Source organism: Phascolarctos cinereus, unplaced genomic scaffold (assembly GCF_003287225.1).
Source record: "Phascolarctos cinereus isolate Bilbo 61053 unplaced genomic scaffold, phaCin_HiC Scaffold_726;HRSCAF=1367, whole genome shotgun sequence".
In the NCBI taxonomy this organism is placed as follows: Eukaryota; Metazoa; Chordata; class Mammalia; order Diprotodontia; family Phascolarctidae; genus Phascolarctos; species Phascolarctos cinereus.
The window spans coordinates 187,321,769-187,346,286 of NW_027556098.1; positions in this window are offsets into that span (position 1 = coordinate 187,321,769).

The following is a 24,518-nucleotide window of genomic DNA, read 5'->3' on the forward strand; positions in this document are numbered from 1 at the left end:
TCCAGCCAGATTTTTCTCCCACTCTCCTTGGCTAGCATCAGTTCTTGTTTTGTAAGGGAAAATAATAATCAAATTTGCAAATGATACAAAGTGGAGAGAGCTAGTTAATACTTAAGATGACCTTTACATGACTCCGAAAATTCTCTACAAGATAGAATATTGGGTTGAATGTAATACTATGAAATTTAATAGGCACAAATGTACTTAGATTCACCAATTAGGTTCACCACACACTTTATAGGTACAAGATAGCAGTTCATCTTAAAAAGACCTGGGGGTTTTAGTGTACTGCAAGTTCACTATGAGTCAGCACTGATGTTTGTTGTTGTTTGTGACCCCATTTGAGGTTTTCTTGGCAAAGATACTGGAGTGATTTGCCATTTCCTTCTCCAGCATTGATATAGAGGCCAACAAATTTAACACACTCTCAGGTTTAATTAAGAGGATATACAGTGTTTGTTGGTAATGGCTTAAAAGCTATTGGGAAAAAATACCCACTACACACTTTTAAGTTTAATCTACATCACTAACATTTTCTTTATCATTTTCTTAAATACAGATAATCAATAAAACAATAAATCAAGCCCTAATTTGAAGCATCTGCTGATTTCTGAGGTATAAATGCTCTCGCTGAAAATTTAACAATTGTCTTTCTTGAGTAGGTGTGAATGGTTGCAGTATACCTCTGGTGGTTTGGTACCCAGGAGGTGATAGGAATATTGAGTTCAGTCCTGGGACCACATTTTAGAAAGGACATGGGAAACTCAGAAGCATTCAGAGGAAGTTAACTGGGATGGTGAAAGGCCTTGGGTTTATGCTATATGATTATCAGTTGAAGAGACCTGAGATATTTAGCCTAAAAAAAGAATAGCTTATTTGTTTTCAAAAATTTGAAGGTGCCATGCAGAAGGAGGAATTTACTTGTTTTGCATGGCCACAGATGGTCTAAGTAGGAGAAATAAAATAGGGGTTGCAGAGAAGTAAATTTAAGTTTAATAAAATAAAAGGAAAATAACTTCCTGATGTGTGGGATGCCACTCAAATTAAAAATAAAACAAAACACAGAGGTGTCCAAGGAGAAACAGAAAGTTAATTTATTATAACTATAATTATTATTATTATTTCAAATCTCGAGATTTGGGTGTCCCTCCATCAATAAGCTCTGATGAGGGGAGATAAGGGACATAGACACATAAGCTGGCTTAAATAATAAAAAAAATTCCTCCTCCCCCACAGCTGTCCATTAATTCGGCTCACAATCTCACATGCCAGACTCTAACATAGGACAAAGGATATAGTAGACATCTCTATATTTCTTAGTTCGTTGAGATAATGTCAAAGAAGCAATAAAAAATGTGCAGTTAGGAAGATAATTTACAAGTGTTTTTGGGAGGTCTCAGGGATTGAATAGATAATGTTGGGAACAGAAGGACATCGGAATAAAATCCTGTCAAAGGGAGATAAGGGGACTTGAACATTTAGGGGTTCTCCGGTACTTGGGACAAAAGGTGCATCAAGATAAGATCAGAAGACAGGCCAGGGCTTAACAACCAGACAAATTTTAATGCTAATATTTGGCACTAAAAAGAGAAGATCTTACAGTAATCTATTCTTAACCCTATTCTACGTTCTGAACTCACTACCTTAATTACACTGAGAAGTCTTCACTGGGACATTCCATTCACTGACAATTAGAATTATCAAAAGTAAAATAGGCTGCTTAAGGATATAACGGGTTTTCCCTCACTTGAAAGGCTACATGATCACTCATCGGCCTTGTTGTAGGCAATGTTCTTACTCTTTTGTGAGTTGGACCAGATGGACTCTAAGGGCCCTATCATCTATCTCCAAATGATTCTTCTGTGATTCTGTGGCAGTTTCAAAAAGGAATGTGAGCCATTTGTGCTCATGAATGAGCCAATTAAATATGCCTTTGCCTCAGTGGAGGGTAACACGTAGCTAGGTGACCTTGGGAAATATACTTAACCTCTTTGATTATATGATTCTAAATTAAAAAAAAATAGACACATACACACAAAATATTTGGATGGAAGTTTTAAAACTTAAAAAACAACAAAGAACACATAACATCCTGAATCAACTAATAGCTTAAAATGGCACTAAGACTTTTGGGACATCAGTATAGCTTGATATTTTACTATTCTTTTTTGTACTCTGCTTCATTCGTTAATGATTAGTGAATTTGGTGGATAAGACCACTATACTAAAGAGTCCAAGATTTGGGTTGGAATTCCTTCTGAATCAGTTGGCTTGGCTTAGGCTGGTGTCCTAGCACACCTCTTGCTTCCAAGAGGGGCTGGATTAGTTATTTCACATGGATCAGCTCATAGTACTAATGGGAAAATTGTTCCATACACATTGCAGGTTGTTTTTGGACTGGTAACATTTTCTTTGTCTAGAAAGGACAATAGTACCATGAAGATCAAAATAGATTAAAAAAATCTGTAAAGTGTACTGAGGTTAATAATGCTGTCTCATCTTTAGAGGGATGGTTAAAAATGTTTTGCATGTCTTGGAACTGTGTAATAATATTGATGAATTGAGATATAGCACAACAATGGGGACTATGTGCTAGTTATATCGAAAAAATAAAAGTTGAGTTTTTTGTTGCTAATTAGAAAACAAGCAATAGAAGTAGAAAGCTTTTCCATACCTACAAAGATTATAAAATTAAAGAAGAATATGAAAAAAATAAATTTACAAGTGACTGTATTATTCTTTAACTTGTTGTGGTCCAAATATGTCAAATATGAAGCATCATTTTCACTTTAACCTCTTCTAATGTTTATGAAATAATAGCATAGTGCTTTTGTGCCTCAACACACAAGTGCTGGCCTATCAGATATCTCACAAACTAAGCAATCTAATTATATAATTAGGAATAATAAGGAGAAACTAAGGTGTTTTCTTACCACCATTCATACTTCACATGAGAATGAAGTTACGTCTCAAGTTCCCAAACTGCCAAATGTGTAATCAGTATTTATTTATGCCAACCTAATTGTGTAATACCATCTCAATATAAAATCCAGTTTATAAAGTCACTACATTTCAGAAGCTTTATTCACATAATCAATCCCCTGTATGACAACAGTAATAATCTTGTAATAAAACAATAAAAAGTAAAACAAACCAACTAGATGTGATTCCTTCAAAATTATACACTGTGGCTGCATTTATCTTCTTAGTCACATACTTTTTAGAGATGAAACGTAAGTCATCGTTTTATCCAACAAAGCAATTCAATTCAGCCACAGTTAAATGAGCAGCTACTATCCTTATTCTTATCCCTCCCTTAAAACAAGTCTGACTCTGCTACTCAAAATCTCTTGTAACTACTCATACTCCGGTGCTTCAATGGGTAAATGATGTCAGTATTCCCAGACCATACATTCCTATCCAACTGGATGGAATTCTCATATCTTTCCATAAATTCATCATAGTGGGGTCTATCCAAAGTGCTAGGTATCTTCCTCAAGTTTTCTTGACATTTTACGGACATCAGTGCAACATGAAGTCTATCCATCAGTTGTCTGTCACTCTCAGTTACAGACTGTCCTAGGTTTGTTACCCATAGAAGCTCAACTCATCTTAGTGTTAATTTGGATTAAGCATGAAAATGTGCTAAAGATTATGCAAAATAACATAAGATTATGCAAATGTGCTAGAGATTATGCAAAGTAATGCATATAAGGTACATAGTAATAATGCATATAGAGATAGAAATACAAGGGACCTCAGAGGTCTTCTGGTCCATCCTTCTCATTTTACAAATGAGGAAACTGAGACTCAAGGAGGTTGAATGACTTTCTCAATGCAGGCAGTAACAGAACCACAATTTGAACCCAGGTCCTCTTATTCCAGAGCCCCTATTCTTTATACTTTGTCATACAAAAAAAACCCCCAACAAACTTCTAGGTTTCTCTGGAAAAAAACTAATGAAATCACACTGACTTAATACAATTCAATGGCATAAACATTTTTACAAAGTACTAGGGGTACACAAATAAAAACGAAAAATAGTTCTTGCTGTTGGTTTCCACCTCTTAAAAGATATGTTAGTTTTAGACCAACTGTCTGAGATGGAGAACTAGGAAGGACCTCCCATAGATGAAACACTATCTTGTAAGGATATTTGTGTAAGGTATGTGTTTTGCCCATGTAGGACATGGGTACGTACACATGGGTCTGTCATAGGGAGGAGTTGATAAATATCTCCGGGGAATCTTGCCCACTTCCTCTAAAGGAGACTAATTCCTGATAAGAGGGAAGTAGGAGATAAGGGACATGAAGCCCACTGAAGGTCACTGAAGTCCATGAAGAGCCATTGCTCTTCTCAGAGAGGAAATACTGAACTAGAATTATATCTATTTTCCCTCTCCCTCAATATTGCTAGTGTAGTGTAAATAATTTTTAGATTCAAGCCACTTTGCGTGATCACTCTCCCTTACACTATCCCTGACACTGGCCTCCTTGCTCTTACAGGAAACAACGCTGCATTTCTTAGCTTCAGGCATTTTCTCTGCCTGGCTCCCATGCCTGAAATGCTCTCCTTCCTCATTTCTGCTTACTGGCTTCACTCATTTTTTTTTAAGTCCCAACTAAAACCTCATCTTCTACAGGAAGACTTCCCAACCCTCTTAATTTTAGTGCCTTACCCTTCTTAAGTATTTCCTATTTATCCTGTCTATACTTGTTGTCTTCTCTGTGAGATTATAGACTCCTTGAGTCCAGGGACTATCTTTTGCCTCCTTATGTATCTCCAGGATTTAGCACAGTGCTTGGCACATAGTAGGTGCTTAATAAATGTTTATTTTCTGACAACTAATTTAAACATATGCCACTTTTGCCACTGTCTATCCTCAGGTTACCTGGTGAATAGGGAGCCTTTTTTCTGGAAACTATTGCAATGCTAAATTTTCCTTCCTATTCAAGTCACTGAGCCATTTATTATTAGGGTTTTCAAATACTGTTTAAAATAAGCCAGTGTTATATGAATGATTTTCTTGTTTGTTTGTTTGTTTGAGTTTCTGTCTAATCAATCAAAATTCTACATTTTACTGTTGGATAAAGTATCATAAACAAAGGCAGCATTTGTCTTGCATGCATAATACATAGAATGAACAAATTCTGAATGCATATGGTAGACTTTGCATTATGCCCACATTGAAAAATTATGGGTACTACCATGCTGAGGAATTCATTTTGCACAATTTTGGGGTGCAATTTGTATTGAGTGAATATTTCATTGCTTTTTGTGCACATGTTGTTGGATTTGATTTCCATATTTCTAGGATTGGCAAGTGTGATATGCTCCACTTTGATTACAAAAGTGCATACCTGGCAATTTCATGTGAGTTATGTAGTTACTTGCCTAATGAGTAAAAAAAAAAAGTATTTACTTTTGAAAGTTAAAAAAAATCAGAACCAAATTCTCTGACATCACTTTATAATTATCTATCCTAGAGGGAAGAATTTAGTTGTAGAATGAAGAGAGAGTCAGAAGACATTTTTTCCTTCTAAAATGTTTTACTTCAACTGTAATCACTGTTACTTTTCATTACCCTCTCACCTTTGATACAGTGGTATTCTAGTAAATGTTTAACAATTGGCTCTCCAAATTTAAAAAAAAGTACTCATGACACACTTTTATGGGTTATCTGAGTGCTATTAACATTCTCTGTCACTTTGCTAAGTCTAGCTCATCAACAAAACAATAATTCAAGCCTGATTTGGAGCATTGCCAATTTCCAAGGAATAAATGATCAAACTAAAAAATTAACAATTGGAGAGTTGGTTCAAGCTGGCCCCAGCACAACCCTACACCCATCCCCAGAATACTTCCTTATAAGACACAAGTATACTCAAGAATAGCAAATCAACACATTGCCTATGTCTGAATATATATGCCCCAGTCCACTGCAGTGTATCTCCTCTTTGGAGAGAAGAAAGAGGTCTACATCCTGCATTGGGCAGGATCCTATAGTTTTTTCATTATCATTTTCCTTTGTCTGTGGGTAATTCAAATAGAACAGATCCCTATACAATGTTGTATTGTATTTTTATTTCATTTTTTTAAACATTTCCCAATTACATTTTAATTCGGTTCAGGAGATACTCCAAAGGTTTCCTGGCGGCTCGGGAGTTTGACAACTCTATTCACATTATTCTGGTGACTATGTCAACTGCTTGCTTTGTCCTGTATTAGTTCATCCAAGTTTCCCAAGGTTTCTCTGGATTTTTTAGATTCCTTCTTTCTCTTCATACAAAGATTTATTACATTTGTATACCACAATTTGTTGAGCTTTTTCTCAATCTATTGGTATTGCTATTTCCTTCCAGTTCTTTGCTATTACAAAAAGCTTCGCAGTCAAATTTTTTTGTATATATGTGGCTTCCCTCTGTCTTTAGTCACCTTGGGTTACATTCTTGGTAGGAGTATTGGTGGGTCAGAGGGCAAGTTCACTTTAGAAGTATATATTTCCATGTGTGTTAGAAATGTACATTAAGATCATATACTATAGCAGCATGGCTTTAATGTTTGTTATTTCCTTGTCAAGAAGCTATGTATAAAGGGTGGTGATGGTGATAGCGTTTTGTTGTGGTTCTTTTTTCTCCTGAGTTCTGCAGGAGGACCAATGACATCAGGAGGGTGGTATCTTTACTTATAAGTGCATTTGGATTTAAGTGAGGCAAAGCTATGCAAAGTCATCAGACTCATTCTCTCCTGCAGAGTCATCTGAGTCCAGTGGCAAGACATAGGTCAAAACAACTGGTCATGGCCCTGGATGCAGTGGGAGACCTTGGCCTTTTCAAGGTAAGGTCTTTCCCAGGTCCCAGTTTGTCTGAGACAACATCTAGTCAGTAATTAAAGGATAGGTAAGAACAGAAACAAAAGATGGTCTAGTTTACCTTCACAAAAGAATCAATCTGGCAGTGGAAGACCCTCAGATTTTTTGGCCAGAACAGAAACAATTGCTATTCACAGTCACTCTGAGCCATCAAAATACAAACAATGAGCAAGTGAGCCAGAGTGATTTGGGTTTAAAGACATTGGTATATATTTTATCAGTGTGATGAGCTTACAATGTGATGAGTCTTTAGGGGGAAGATAAGCATCTTCCTATGCAGGGTGTGGTGTTAGCCCATGGCTAACATGTTTAGAGGAAATAGAAAATTCCTGATTGGTTTTTAGTGATAGAGTCTGGCTGGAACGTGGAAGGATAGACTTTGGTTGAAGCAACTACTTCTTTTCATGGGCCTGTTGAAGCAAAGTGACATATTAGCTTGTCCTTTTTTATTTTTATCTTTTTGAGATTTCTTGGGGCAGTTACATGGCACAGTGCATAGAGCTCCAGCCCTGGATTCAGGAGGACCTGAGTTTAAATCCAACCTCAGACACTTGACATTTACTAGCTGTGTGACCCTGGGCAAGTCACTTAACTCTATTGCCTAGCCAAAAAAAAAAAAAGGAAAAACAAAAGAGATTTCTCCTCACAGTTGCCTCTTTGGGAGACAGACTAGAACATGAAAGAGCAAACCTATGTTTCAGGGGAAGTAGGGAGCATGCATGTACGTAGCGTCCTTCCTCCAGGAATGGTAAGTGATGCCTGGGAGCAGAAGAATGTGACAGTTTAAATCTCATTTGGCAAGCGTGGTGAAGTACATACACTTTTGCATGATTCTTCCTTCCTCAAGGTTCACCAGTCTGATTCATACTGATCCTTCAAGGCCTGACTCCAATTCCATTTTCTCTAGGAAGCTAATCATTGATCCTATCATCCAGGAGTAATCACTCTTTTAACTATGTTAACTCATTTGATTTTCACAACAAGCCTGTGAAATAGGTACTATTTTAATGCCCATTTGACAAATGAGAAAACTGAGGCTAAAAGAATTTAAGTGACTTCCTTAAGGCCACACAGCTAGTAAGTATCTGAGGCAGAATTAGAACTCAATTTTTCCCAGCCCCAAGTTCATCATTCTATTTGTAGTGGCACCTGACTACCTAGTCTGCCTTCTATCCTAATGAGCTGTTGACCAGATTGTAAGCTCCATTAGGTCAGGGGCTATGTCTTATCTTCCTTTATATCTCCTAGTGCCTTATAATGTTTTATATCAAGTAGGCTTTTATTTGTTGCATGAATTAATTATGTTTTTGGTGATTCTTCCTACTTGAATGCTTCAATCATATGGGTTATTGTTGATAATCTTGTCACTGACTCAGGTCATATCCCCTTTATACTTTTACTGAGGTCTTCATAATATTGCTTTACTATAGTAAAACACAAATAAATACTTATGACCTGGTGGCCAACATTCTGATGATGAGGCTCTGTACTTAGCTGTTGCCCACAACCAGACAGTGCACCAAATGGAAAGGCGTGAAATAAGACGTGAAGAAGTGGGCCAGGCGGAGCAGAAAAACTGACTCAGTTTATTTTTCTGAGGGTACAGGACATATAGAGAAAATCCATCCTAACTTCAAAGAGTCCTCCCCATAAGACACTCCCCGAAACATCTGCTAAGGATGTGATAACATACATTTCCTCCTTATCAGAGTTCCTAGATAGGTTGTAAATTCCAAGGCTTTTCCTGGTGCCTGTATAGAGGAATGAATATGTAAATCTAAGGTCAAAGAGTGAGAAGGAAGTCTCAGGAACTCCTAACAGGGAGAGATTTGGAGAGCCGTACTTCTTAATTATTGAGCCATTTGGGTAAAAGCCTGGGCAAAGGTCAAACTCTGTCCTGGATCTTAAACCCATATCAGACTCTTAAGATCGGCCCTCAACACTTAGCTAGGCTTGTTCTTGGACAACGATGCACAGTACATTACTAGGGTCCATACTTGGAACCTGTTTTATTTATTAGTAATACCTATTAGAATTTTCACTCTTCTGGCATACATTGCCTTTGAGAATTTCACCCCATGATATGCCAATGAATTAGAACTTTAATAGAGGTTCTAAAACTCTGAAATGAGAAAATTATAATGCAATGACTTGTTAGAGGTATTACCAACTCTACCCTCTCCTTTAACCTTCTCCCTCAACTCAATCAATCAATAGGCATTTGCTGAAGGCTTACTCTTACTTTGGGTCAGACTCTATTCTAGGTATTAGAAACACAAAGATCAAATTCCTGCCCTCAAGGAGCTTGTAGTATAAACAGGGGAAACAACATATATAAATGTATACAAAATAGATATAATATGATATTGGGGAAAGGTAATAGCAGCCAGGGGGATCAGGGAAGGATTAATGTAGAAGAGGGCATTTGTACTGAGCCTTGAAGGGAAAGAAGGATTCTGAGATAGAAATGAAGAGGGAATGCATTGCGGGCATTGGTGACAGTGAGTACACAGGTATGAGTGGAGGAGATGTGATGTGTATGAGGAGCAGCTGGACTGTACTTGGAGAAGGGCAATGTGTGTTGCCAAGTATTGTCAATTCTAGCTGCATCTGTCTCTTGCATTTGTCCCCTTCTCTCCACTCCCACGACCCTTTCTTCAGTTGCAGTCTTCATTATCTCTCACCTGGTCTATTGCAATAGCCTTCTAATTCATTCCCTTGCTGCTAGTGTGTCTCTCTACTGTCCAGTTCATCTTCCACAGCTACTAAATTGTTATTCCCAAAACACAGAAATGATGATGTCACTCTCCTGTTCAAAATTTTTATGAGTCCTTATTGTATCTAGGGAAAACTACCAACCCCTTTGAATTGGTAATTAAAGCCCTCAAGAGTACATGGCTCACACCTGCTTCTCTGTTCTTATTTCATATTACTTGGCCTTATGGGTTCTGTGATCCAGTCACATTAGCCTACTAGCTGTTCCCCGTATTTTACCTCCATGAATTTGTACAGTTCATCTCCTATGTTTGGAATGTAATCTTTCCTCACCTCTCCTTCACAGAATTCCCAGCTTTCTTAATAATAGTTAATAATAATAGCTAACATTCATATAGCACTATAAGATTTGTAAAGTGCCTTACAAATAGTATCTCATTTTATCTCATAATAACCCTGGAGGTAGGTGCTATTATTATCCCAAATTTGCAGATAGAGAAACTGAGGTAGACAGTGGTTACATTATTTGTCCAACTTTATACCACTAGTAAATATCTTACGGCAGATCTGAGCTCAGTTTTCCTTGTAGGTGTAGCACTCTTCTGAACCACTTAGCATCCCGCAAAGCTCAAACTCAATCACCTCTATAAAGCTTTTTACAATTCTCCCCAAATTTTAGCACACTATTTTTCTTAAAATTACTTTGTATTGATTCATACCCATTTTGTATTCACTTATCCATGTAAGTACTGTACTTTATATGACATTTTATATACTTTTTTTTAAGGCATTTGGGGTTAAGTGACTTGCCCAGAGTCACGCAGCTAGTAGGTGCCAAGCGTTTGGTTTGAGGACTGATTTGAACTCAGGTCCTCCTGACTTCAGGGCTAGTGCTCTAATCACTGTGCCACCTAGCTGCCCCATTTTTGTATACTTTCTATTGACTTATCTGTGTGCATATAGTGTCTTCCCAGTAGAATGTAAGTTTCTTGAGGACAGGTTTATTTCATCTTTGTCTCTATATGCCTAGGGCTAAAGCACAGTGCCTTGAATGTTGTGAATAAGTACTTCATAAATGCTTTTTGGGTTGAATTTGTTGAATTCAATTAAGAGTTTATCATGACCACTCTTAGTGTTCTGCTCAGGTAGTTCTGAAAATGAGAAAACTGGGTGACCAAAAGTACAGCTGGGAAAAACTAAGATTTGTTTTCCTTGTCTTCCTAATTACTCGAAAGCACTAGCTTGTTATGGTATGTGGAGGCGCTTCTCTCTTTAGTGTCCTAGGGCAAGCCTAAGGACAATTCTAGGCAAAGATAAGTAAGTAATGCTGATGGAACATAGTGGGTAGCCTTGAGTAGCTGTCTTTCTTATTCCTCTCTTAGAAAGTTTCATGAGATAATGGTACCTAGATAGGGACTATGGTAAAGAGAAGTAGCTTTTTTATTTAAATGTTTTGAGGAAAAGAACATTGTTAATAACAGAATACTTCATTTTCTTTTTCAAAAATGAAAAATCAAACTGTCAACTAACCATCCTAGATCAGTGGGTTGCTAATAATAAGTAATGAACCAGTTCAGTTTCCCTCACTGAATAATGATCTAATGATTTTTTTTTTAAAGAAGGGATTTCATGTTAGTTGGAAAAATAGTCTTGGGTCTAATTTTACTTTCCCTTATGGTGCCATTTGGATTTGATATTTGGCTACATCTACCATATTGTGGGAAAACTGGGAACAATGAAAGGAATTTCTAGACTGGGAAGAATAAATGAGCTACCTTTATCACATTCAACAGGAAATTAAATTGGACTCACACTAATGATCACATCTTTTCTATGAAAAGTATAAACTTACACCTAATTGTAATGTGGCAGTTAGAAATATGGTTGATTAAAACAATGAAAACTATACATTCTAGTGGTGAAGAGAATAATTGTAGAGAAATACACAGGACATAAAGAAAGATTTAAGTTCTCCTTGGTGACTTCAAATTTAACCCTGTTTTCTCCTATTCTAATCTATCAATTTATTATGATAGCTGGAATTTATGCTGCACTCTGCAAAGAAGGTATCATTACACTCATTTTAGAGATAAGAGAATAAGGCCTAGATAAATGACTTGCTTGTGGTTATATAGCCAGTTGAGAGTTAATGATAGAATTCATAACCAATTCTCTTTCGATTCCAAACTAAGCTCTGCCTTTTTCCTTGATGCAACTGCAGGACAGTGTTTTCTTGACTTCTTTTCTGCCCAGTTGGAAAGATGACTATATATATATATATGTATATATATATATATATGTATGTATGTATGTATGTATGTATGTATGTATGTATGTATGTATATGTGTATATATGTATATATGTATGTGTATATATGTATATATGTATGTGTATATATGTATATATGTATGTGTATATATGTATACACATACATACATACATTCATTCATACATAGATGTACACAGATTTGGTGAGGTAGTAGAAAGATTATGGCTTCGGTGAATGATCATGTCCTAGATTTAGGAAGAGAGAGAAGGAGGATGATTATCACAAGGTGTATTGAATTAATCCATATTAACAACTAGGACCAGAAAATGATGCACTAATTCCACCAATTTTATGGCCATGATATGCATGGATGGATGCCCCAAACTTTTGATCAGAGTGTCTGAATTAGTAGGTCAGGGCACATACACACACACCATTCCCTACACATCAACACACACTTATTCCTTGAAGGAAGGTAAGGATTCCAGCAGATCAAGGTGAGGGGAGTGGATTGTAGTCATGGGAGTGGGGTACAGATGAACAGTGGCAAAGCCTAGAGATGGGAGAAGGAAAACAGAATTTGGGATTAGTAAGTAGGCAAATTTGTCTGATGAATAGTATCAGTTAAAGATGAAAATGCAAAGTAAATCTGGCAGTGTATACAGTAACAGAGTGTGGGAGAGCTTAAAATGCTACATGGGAGCTTTGTATCTTATCCTAAATGCAGTAGAGAGCCACTGAATATTTTTTGAGAATGAATGTGACCTGGATCTTAGGAAAATTCTTTTGGCAGCTGTGTGGAGGTTGGACTAGAGAGAGTAGAAATTGGAAACAAGGCAATTAGTTATTGCATTAAGGATGATGAACCCCAAGGAGAAGGAAATGGGTATTAAAGATGGTCTGGAGGTAGACAAGACTCAAGAACTGATGGGTCCTAGAGGAAAAGAACAGACTCTAGGATAACTTTATGGTCTTGGACCTCAATGAGTGGGAAGGTGGTGATATTCTCAACTTTATTAGGGAACTTGGTTGTGTGGTGGGCTTGGAATTATAAGTTTTGTATATCACATAGTAAATTTTAGATGCCAATGGAATCTATAGGCAGGCAACGTAGAGTTCAAAAGAGATGTTAAGGTTTGACATATAGACTTGGAGAGAAGCTCATATGCATAGAGATAACTCTTGGGGATGCTAGATAGTGCAGTCTCTAGATCCCTGGACTTGGAGTCAGGAAGACAGTTCAAATCTATCCTCATTCACTTTCTAGTGGCCTTAAGTTTCTGCACTTGTAAAATGGTGATAATAATAGCACCTACCTCCCAGGGTTGTTGTAAGATCAAGTTAGATATTTGTAAAGCACATAGTACAGTACCTGGCAGATTTTTGTTGTTGTTTAGTCATTTTTAAGTTGTGTCTGACTCTCTGTGACCCCATTTGGAGTTTTCTTTGCAAAGATACTGTAGTAGTTTGTCATTTCCTTCTCCAGCTCATTTTACAGGTGAGGAAACTGAGGTAAACAGGGTTAAATGTCTTGCCCAGAGCCACACATCTAGTAAGTGTCTGAGGTCAAATTTGAACTCAGGTGCTCCTGACTCCTGATAGTACTCTATCCACTGTTCCACCTAGCTGCTACTTGGCACATAGTAGATACTTAATAAATGCCTGTTAACCAAAACAAACCAGCAAACAAAACAAAATCTGAACCTATGGAGACCTGTCAGATCACTGAGAGAGAGAGTACAAGGCAAAGAGAGTGCAGGATAGAGTCTTAAGGAAAACATTACCTGGGTAGTGTGTGTGTGTGTGTGTGTGTGTGTGTGTGTGTGTGTGTAGTGTTGTATATGTGTACAGAGCTGGATAATGATCTAACAAAGGAGATTAAGAAGGAAAGCTTAGAGGAATAAGAAAAGAGAACCAGAAAGAACAGTAGCATGGTTACCAAGTAAGGAGAGTCAGGAATGGCTGCCAGTGTCAAAAGCTGAAAAGAAGTTGAGAATGAAGACTGAGGAAAAAGCCATTATGTTTAACAGGTAAGCGATCACTATTAGTCTTGAATAGAGCAGTCTCAACTGAGTGAAGCTGAGAATTTGAGTTGAGAGAGTGGAAGGAAGAAATGGAGATTTTTTTTTACATTATATCTTGAGAGGAAAGCAAGATTTCTAAGGATAAGGAGAAGCTTTGAATGTAGGCAGCAGGGAGGGAGTCAGTACATAAGGAACGATTCAAGATGAGAGAAACGGATGATAAATGGAGCAAGCTCTCGGAGGAGACATAACTGAATGGGATCAAAAGCATGAAGACAGGTTGGCTTTAGCAAAGAGTAGGGCCACCTCTTTCTTGGACTCTGGGCATTGGGTAACGGGAGAGCAAAAGAGAGAATGGGTTACAATTTATAGGACTTTTGAGGTTTGGAGTAGAAAAGAGAGAATTTGTTATCGATGAACTCGATTATCTCGGTAAAATAGCAAGAAAAGTCCTCTGCTAAGAATGAGGTTGCAAGCATAGTTCAGGAGACATCAGAAGAAAGGAGATTTAAAATAGCTCTTTTGGGTAGTGTGATAATCAAATGGATTTAGGATTGCTTCATAGCAGTTAAAGCTCAGTTGAGTAAACACGAGTCATCAATGTGATATAGCAGTCAAAAAGCCTAATGTGATCATAAACCACATTAACAGATATAGAATATCTAGGACTAGAGCAGTGATAGTCCCGTTCAGCCTGGTTTGGTCAGACTATTGATGGAATATTGTTTTCAGTCTGTGGTACCACATTGTAGGAAGATGAAGCCAATAGCATCTAAAGGAGAGTATCCAGTATAGTAAAGAGCCTTGAAATCATGCCATATGAGAATCCAATGATGGCACTTGTGACATTTGGCCTGCAGAAGAGGAGAGTTAGGGAGGGCATGCTAGTTGTCTTCAATCTCTTGAAGGACTGTTATGTGAAAGAATGATTAGACTGGTTCTACTTGGTCGAAGAAGGTAAAATTAGAAGCAACAAGTAGAAGATGAAAAGACAAATTTAATCTTAACATAAGGGAATATGGCCTAAAAATTGGTGCTATTTAAAGTAGAATTGGTTGCCTCAGGATTGAGTAGGTTTCCCCTCAGTAGCAATCATAAAGCAAAGGCTGGATGAGCAGTTTAAGGGGATATGTAGAAGGGATTCTTGTACTTGTAGCAGTGCTGGTAAATGTTTAACAACTGACTACCAGAAAAAAAAGAATAGACTTTAAATTTAATCTACATTATGAACATTTTCTCTGCTACTTTATTAACTCTAGAAAAACAAAACAAAGCTATAATAAATTAAGGCCTAATTTTTAGCATTTGCCAATTTCCAAATTGTAAATTTCACATTGAAAATTTAGTAAGTGGCTCTTGTTAGTTGGTACAAGCTAGGTCCAGCTCACTCATGCTTTTGAGGTTCTTTCTCTGGAATTTTATGATACTAGATAATATTCATTTGAAAAGAGACCTATTGTTATAGTTGTGAATGTGCCCTTATTCTATAGTATGCTTTGTTGCTATTCCCGATCCTTCCCTACCATTTTCCTAAGAATCTTTGAAAGGACAGTGTCATCTATTTAAAGGTTCTCTTGAATGAGGAGAGATTCATAGTGTTTGTCATGTTTCTTACTCTTTTCTTTTTTAAAAATTTTTATATATTTTTATATATTTTTTAACTTTATTAATTTATTTTGATTTATCAACAATCACTTCCATATGCTTTTGAGTTGAAAATTTTTCTTCCTCCCCTTCCCCCCCACCTCCCAAGACGGCGCACAATCTGATATAGGCTTTACATTTACATACCCATTAAACATATTTTCACATTAGTGAAGTTGTAAGTAAAAATTAAAACCAATAGGAGGAACCATCAGAAAGATGAAACAAAACTCAACAGAAGGTAAAAATAAGTGATAGCGATTCAACTTCCATAGTTCTTTCTTTGAATGTGGACAGCATTTTCCATCCCGAGGCCTCTGGAGATGTCTTAGATCCTCATAATGCTGAGAAGGGTTCAGTTTAACAATCTTAGTCATTGCATAATGTGGCTGTTATTGTGTACAAAGTCCTCTTGATTCTGCTCACTTCACTCAGCATCAGACCATATAAGTCTTTCCAGGTTTTTCTGAAGTCAGCCTGCTCATCATTTCTTATAGCACAATAGTATTCCATTACATTCATGTACTACAACTTGCTCAGCCATTCCCCAATTGATGGGCATCCTCTCAATTTCCAATTCTTTGCCACCACAAAAAGAGCTGCTATGAATATTTTTGTACATGTGGGTCCTTTTCCCATTTGTTTGATCTCTTTGGGATATAGCCCTAGAAGTGCTATTGCTGGATCAAAGGGTATGCACATTTTTGTAGCCCTTTGGGCATAGTTCCAAATTGTTCTCCAAAATGGTTGGATCATTTCACAACTCCACCAACAATGTATTAGTGTTCCAATTTTCCCACATCTTCTCCAACATTTATCATTTTCCTGTTTTGTCATGTTGGCCAATCTGATAGGTGTGATGTGGTACCTCAGAGTTGTTTTGATTTGCATTTCTCTAATCAATAATGATTTAGAGCATTTTTTCATATGACTATAGATGGCTTTAATTTCTTCATCTGAGAACTGTCTGTTCATATCCTTTGACCATTTATCAATTGGGGAATGGCTTGTGTTCTTATAAATTTGTCTTAATTCTCTATATATTTTAGAAATGAGGCCTTTATCAGAGAGACTGGTTGTAAAAATTCTTTCCCAATTTTCTACCTTCCTTCTAATCTTAGTTGCATTGGCTTTGTTTGTGCAAAAACTTTTCAATTTAATGTAATCAAAATTATCCATTTTGCTTTTCATAATGTTCTCTATCTCCTGTTTGGTCATGAATTCTTCTGTTCTCCATAGATCTGATAGGTAAACTATTCCTTGTTCTCCCAGTTTACTTATGGTATCAGCCTTTATATCTAAGTCATGAACCCATTTTGACTTTATTTTGGTATATGGTGTGAGATTTGGGTCTATGCCTAGTTTCTGCCATACTCTTTTCCAGTTTTCCCAGCAGTTTTTTTCAAAGAGTGGGTTCTTATCCCAGAAGCTGGGGTCTTTGGGTTTATCAAATAATAGATTACTATAGTCATTGACTATGTGTCTTGCATATTTAACCTATTCTGCTGATCCACCTCCTATTTCTTAGCCAGTACCAAGCAGTTTTGATGATTGCTGCTTTATAATACATTTAAGATCTGGAATTGCTAGGCCACCTTCCCCTGCATTTCTTTATTAGTTCCTTTGATATTCTGGACCTTTTGTTTTTCCAAATGAATCTTGTTATTATTTTTTCTAACTCTATAAAATAATTTCTTGGTAGTTTGATTGGTATGGCACTGAATAAGTAAATTAGCTTAGGTAGGATTGTCATTTTTTATATTAGCTCAGCCTACCCAAGAACTAATGTTTTTCCAATTATTTATCTGATTTTATTTGTGTGAAAAGTGTTTTGTAATTGTGTTCATAGAGTTCCTGGGTTTGTTTCGGGAGGTAGACTCCTAAATATTTTGTAATGTCTACAGTAAGTTTAAATGGGATTTCTCTTTCTATCTCTTGCTGTTGGGTAATATATAGAAATGCTGATGATTTATGTGGGTTTATTTTATAGCCTGCAACTTTGCTAAAGTTGTTTATTATTTCAAGTAGTTTTTTACTTGATTCTCTAGGATTCTCTAAGTATATCATCATGTCATCTGCAAAGAGTGATAGCTTTGTTTCTTCTTTGCCTATTCTAATGCCTTCTCTTCTCTTATTGCTAAAGCTAAGGTTTCCAGTACAATATTGAATAACAGTGGTGATAATGGACATCCTTGTTTCACCCCCGATCTTATTGGAAATGCTTCTAGCCTGTCCCCATTACATATAATGCTTGCTGAAGGTTTTAGATAGATAGATGCTATTTATTATTTTAAGGAAGACTCCATTTATACCTATGCTTTCTAGTGTTTTTAATAGGAATGGGTGTTGTATTTTATCAAAAGCTTTTTCTGCATCTATTGAGATGATCATGTGGTTTCTGTTGGTTTTGTGTTGATATGCTCAATGATGCTGATAGTTTTCCTAATATTGAACCAACCCTGCATTCCTGGTATAAATCCTACCTGGTCATAGTGTATTATTCTTGTGATAAGTTGCTGCAATCTACTTGCTAGTATTTTGTTTAAAATTTTTGCATCTATATTCATTAGAGAAATTGGTCTATAATTTTCTTTCTCTATTTTGACTCTTCCTGGTTTAGGTATCAACACCATATTTGTATCATAAAAAGAATTTGGTAAGACTCCTTCTTCACCTATTTTCCCAAATAGTCTATATAGTATTGGAATTAATTGTTCTTTAAATGTTTGATAGAATTCATGTAAATCCATCTGGCCCTGGAGATTTTTTCCTAGGGAGTTCATCAATGGCTTGTTCAATTTCTTTTTCTGAGATGGGGTTATTTAAGTATTTTACTTCCTCTTCGGTTAATCTGGGCAATTTATATTTTTGTAAATATGTATCCATTTCACTAAGATTGTCAAATTTGTTGGCATATAGTTGGGCAAAATAATTCCTAATTATTGTTTTAATTTCCTCTTCCTTGGTGGTAGCTTCCCCTTTTCATTCTTGATACTAGTAATTTGGTTTTCTTCTTTCTTTTTTTAATTAAATTAACCAAAGGCTTATCTATTTTATTGGTTTTTTCATAAAACCAGCTCTTAGTTTTATTTATTAGTTCAATAGTTTTCTTAATTTCAATTTTTAATTTTTCCTTTGGTTTTCAATATTTCTAATTTGGTGTTTAGTTGAGGATTTTTAATTTGTTCTTTTTCTAGTTTTTTTAGTTGTATGCCCAATTCATTAATCTCCTCTTTTTCTATTTTATTTATGTAAGCATTTAGAGATATAAAACTTCCCCTAAGAACTGCTTTGCTGCATCCCATAGGTTTTGGTATGTTGTCTCATTATTGTCATTCTCTTGAATGAAATTATTGATTGTTTCTATGATTTGTTGTTTGACCCAATCATTTTTTAGGATTAGATTATTTAGTTTCCAATTATTTTTTAGTCTATCTTTCCATGGCCCTTTATTACATATAATTTTTATTGCATCATGATCTGAAAAGGATGCATTTAATATTTCTGCCTTTCTGCATTGGATTGTGAGGTTTTTATGCCCTAGTACATGGTCAATTTTTGTGTATGTGCCATGTACTGCGAGAAAAAAGTATATTCCTTTCTATCCCCATTCAGTTTTCTCCAGAGGTCTATCATACCTAACTTTTCTAATGTTCTATTCACCTCCTTAACTTCTTTCTTGTTTATTTTGTGGTTAGACTTATCTAGTGCTGAGAGGGGGAGGTTCAGGTCCCCACTAGTATAGTTTTGCTGTCTATTTCTTCCTGTAACTCCCTGAACTTCTCCTGTAAGAATTTGGATGCTATACCATTTGGTGCATATATGTTTAGTAATGATATTACTTCATTGTCTATGGTGCCTTTTAGCAGGATGTAGTTTCCTTCCTTATCTCTTTTGATTAGATCTATTTTTGCTTTTGCTTTGTCTGAGATCAGGATTGCTACCCCTGCTTTTTTCACTTCAGCTGACCCATAATATATTCTGCTCCAGCCTTTTACCTTTACCCTGTATGTGTCACTCTTTTTCAAATGTGTTTCCTGTAAACAACATATTGTAGGATTATGGTTTTTAATCCATTCTGCAATCCGTTTCTTTTATGGGAGAGTTCATCCCATTCACATTCACGGTTGTGATTACTACCTGTGTCTTTTTCTCCATCCTTTTCCCCCTATTTATGCTTTTCTTTCTCCTTTTTCCTTTCCCCCTTCACTAGTGTTTTGCTTTTGACCACCCCTCCTTCAGTCCCTTCCCCTTTTATTATCCCTTTCCCTTTTCTTCCCCTTTAGTCTTACTGCTTCTTCCCTTTTCTTTTCCCCCTCCCTTTTCTTTCCCCTTTTCCCTCCTACTGCCTATAGGGCAAGTTAGATTTCTATACCTAACTGATTATATTATGCCCTTCTTGAGCCAAATCTGATGAGAGTAAGGTTCAAACAATGCTCCCCCCCTTCTTTCCCTCGGCTGTAATAGGATTTTGTGTCTTTTCCTGTAATGTAATTTACCCTTGTCTGCCTCCTCCTTTCTCAGTACATTTTCTAAGATCAGATTGATCCACTTATTTGGATCCATTTAACCCACTTGATTAGATTTTTTTTTATCATTACATCAAAGTCAACTAATATCCACCCTCTTTATGTATACTCCTTTAACAAGGTGTAATAACAATACAGTTCTCAAGGGTTGCAAGTCTCATATTCCCTTGTAGGGGTTTAAACAGCCCCCCCCTTATTAACAACATATTGTATCCTTCTGTCCCATTTACCTTTTTAAGTCCTTCTTGAGTCCTGTACTTGAAGATCAAATTTTTTGTTGAGCTCTGGTCTTTTTATCAGGAAAGTTTGGAAGTCTCCTATTTCATTGAATATCCACCTCCTCCCTTGAAAAATGATGCTCATTTTTGCTGGGTAATTGATCCTTGGCTGCATTCCAAGCTCCTTTGCCTTATGGAATATCATGTTCCATGCCCTGTGGTCTTTTAATGTAGAAGCTGCAAGGTCCTGTGTAATCCTGACTGTGGTTCCATGATATTTAAATTGTTTCTTTCTGGCTGCTTGCAGCACCTTCTCTTTCATCTGGTAATTTTGGAATTTTGCTATTATATTCTTGGTGTTGTCAATTTGGGATCTCTTTCAGGTGGTGATAGGTGGATTCTTTCTATGGTTATTTTCCCTTCTGGTTCTAGGACTTCTGGGCAGTTTTCCTTTATGATTTCCTGAAAGATACTGTCCAGGCTCTTTTTTTCATCATGATTTTCAGGTAGTCCAATAATTTTTAAATTGTCTCTCCTGAGTCGATTTTCCAGGTCGGTTGTTTTACTGATGAGGTATTTTACATTTTCATCTATTTTTTCATTTTTTTGTTTCTGTTTGACTGATTCTTGCTCTCTCATAGAGACATTAGTTTCCATTTGTCCAATTCTAGTTTTTAACAGATTGTTTTCTTCTGTTAGTTTTTGTACTTCCTTCTTCAACTGGCCAATTGTGTTTTTTAGGGACTTGTTTCTTCAGTACTCTTCTGTTAGTTTTTGTCCTTCTTCTTCAATTGGCCAATTGTGTTTTTTAGGGACTTGTTTTCTTCAGTGTATTTTTTTTCCAATTGGCCAATTGTATTTTTGAAGGACTCTTCTACCTCTCTCATTTGACTATTAAAATCCTTCTTGAGCTCTTCTAAGAAGGCTTTTTGGGCTTCAGACCAGTTCATATTCCCTTTTGTTGTTGCAGATGTGGGTTTGTTGACAATGTTTTCCTCTTCAGAATTTCTGTCTTGATCTTCACTCTTCTCATAATAATATATCTTTTTTACTCATGGTGTTTCTTTATTCCCTGGCCTTTAAAGAGATTGAGCTCTCCTGCTGGGGAACAGAGGGTACTGACCCAAGCTTCTTGTGTTGGGAGCCTAGGTCTTGGTCACTGGCTTTGTGTGCTGGGGCCTCTTATGCTGGCAATTGGAGGCTGTAGGTTTCTGGCAGCTTACCTTGTGTTGGGCTGGAATCAGCAAGGCTGGAACTTTCAGGCAATTCTAGGTTGCCTGCTTTTCCTTTCCTTTAGCTTTCTTCAGCTCCTTTTAGATGGGTGCTGCAGGGTTTATCTGCCTGGGGCCCCTGCAGTGTTGTCTCCCTTTTCTGCTAATGCACTGGGAGATTCCTTTGCGTGGAGGCACCTGGTGGTTTTCTGAGCTGGTTTTCACTGGTTCGCCCCACCCTCACTGAGGCACTCAGAGGTCCAGGTGTTGGTGTTTGCCTGCTTCACCACCTGGGCTTCAGGATTTCTTCACAATTGGAGGCTGCAGGGCTCCAACCACTCACCTGGTGTTGGTTTGGAATCAGCAAGGCCGGGGCTTTAGGAAGCCTTTAGCTTGTTTTCTTCAGCTCCTTTCAGATGAATGCTGCAGGGTACTTATCTGCCTGGGGCCCCTTGTAGTTCTGCCTCCCTTATTTTTGCTGAGGCACTGGGAGACCCGTTTGCTGGGCTGCTGCACTGCTGCTCCCTGTCTTTCTTCTAGTTCAGGTGTTCCAGGGTTTTTTTTCTGGGGTGATATTTTCTGGGTTTTCAGAGGTTGATAGGGGAGAGTGAGAGTGATTACCTTTTCACTCTGCCATCTTGGCTCCTGGAAGTGGAATTCTTTCTTACTCTTTTCTATGTTTCATCTAGGTGGAATGTGGGGTCACAAGAACTAGAAAGAAAGAATAAGGTAGAATAAAATGTATGCATGTACAGCTATGCAAAAATCCAATTCTGAACAACCTGATGCCACATCAGGTTGTGGAGAAGATTCTTGAAGGTCATAGTATCATGGCACAAGTTTTGGCAGATGTTACCATGCTATAATTGTGTGGCGCCAGTGAAGCACTAGACTTGCTATAAGAGGACTGATTGAATGGATGAAGAATCTTCCTATCCATACCATGATACATAATTGGATAGACATCCCATTGAACTCTTCTATCAATGTAGACATGCCCAAATTTAATATTGCTATCTACCATGCCACACTGCCTCTGTATACATATAGATTATACACATATGCATGTGCTTATACATATACACAGACCTGAACAGATATAAGTTGGATTTAAGTGGCTTTCTAACCAACAACAAATGGCACAGAAGAAGCAATGTTAAAAATATCATTAGATATATCAGAGGAAAAGTAGGTGGGTCAGACATGTAATAAGAAGCAACAGATATTAAAAATATTGCACAGGGCTCATGTATTATTGAGAAAATTTTTAAAAGTCAGAATGTTAAATTGAGCCCATGTTGAGGATTTATGCTAGGACAAAAACAAGAGTCCAGTCACAGAGCATGAAGAGGGATAGATACGTTGCATTCTGTTCCATTGAAGGGAGTATACACAATGACGAGATCACAGATTCACTAAGGCACTGAAGTATGAAGAGTCATAAGGAGTACATAGGAACATAGATTTAGAGCTAGAAGAGGCCTATGAGGTCTTCAAGTACAACCCCCTCTTTTTACAGATGAGGGAACAGACACATAGAGAAGTTAAATGACTTGCCCAGGGTCACACAGCTTAATAGGATGGATTGAATGCTTAATAGGATTGGATTTGAATCCAAATATTTCTGATGCTAAGTCCTATGGCTGATACTATGTATATATTTTTTCATATACACATATATGCATGTATGTACAACTAGCTCTCAATTGGTACAAACAAGGAATCCTCTAAAAATGGTCATGTGTATTTGAATTTGCATTATTGAAAGGTATAATTATATAAAATATGGTAATTGATTCCAGGTAATTGGAAATATATGGTATGAATTTGAATATTGTGATCACTTCAGGACTCATTATGCACATTAATTGGGACCTGGCTGTATAGTGATAGTTTACATTTGAATAGCGCTAATCAGATGTTATCATCTATATATATGATATGAAGTATATGTAGAAACGTGTATAGATATATAAGTATCTAATAATAAATTGCATACATTACTTTATTCTCTCAATAGCCACAAAATTTTACAGATAATAGAGCTTAAGTGACTTGGCAAGCTGGGCATCAAATCCTGTACTTCTGACCTGATTAGGATACTTTCACTTTGTAGATACGCATAGAAACAGAAAAAAAAGTAGACTTAACATGTCCTGTTCTGAGTTGTTTCTGTCATCTGATTATTTATTCAAAATCATGAAATTTCACTGATAAAATAGATAGAGTGCCTAGGGAAGACTCACCTTTCTGAGTTCAAATCTGGCCTCAGAAATTTACCAGCTGTATGATACTGGGCAAGTACTTAACCTTGTTTGCCTCAGTTTTCTCATCTGTAAAATGACCTGGAGAAGGAGATGGCAAGCCAGTCTAGTATCTTTGCCAAGAAAGCCCCAAATGGAATCAGGAAGAGTCAAACTCAACTGAAAATGACCGAACATAAGATAAAATGTATGTCTAATTACACATAAATAGTAAAAATGTGAGGAGCAGACTGTTATAGTGAATAGAGAGATGGTCTCAAAGTGAGGTGAATCTAGGTTCAAATTTGTCCTTATGTACCTTTTAGCTGTGTGACCCTGGTTGATCACTTAACCTCTCAATGCTCCAGGCAACTCTGAAGCTAGTAGCTAATACCTGCCAGTCTGATTTGGTAAAGAATGTTTTTTTACTAGGCGTTCCTTACACCAGTGAAATCACAAAACTTAAAAAAAGTTAAGATGCCCCTTTTTACCTGCTTTTCTTGGTATGCATTTGTTGATGCTGCATTAAAAACTTGACTGTGTCTGAATTGACTGAAGGAAAGTGTTTTCAATAACAACTCTGTAAGGAACTTTAAGTGAAAATCACTCTTTGGAATCACAGGATTTCTGATTTAAAGATTTCTCAGATGTCAATGCCCCAAATCAATCTTTCCTATGGAATACTGAACCTTTGCCTAGAAAAATTCTGGTGAGAGAGAACGCACTACTCCTGAGGCAGCTGATTCCACTTTGGGATAGCTAGAATGTTTTAGGGAAGTTAGATAGCCAAGT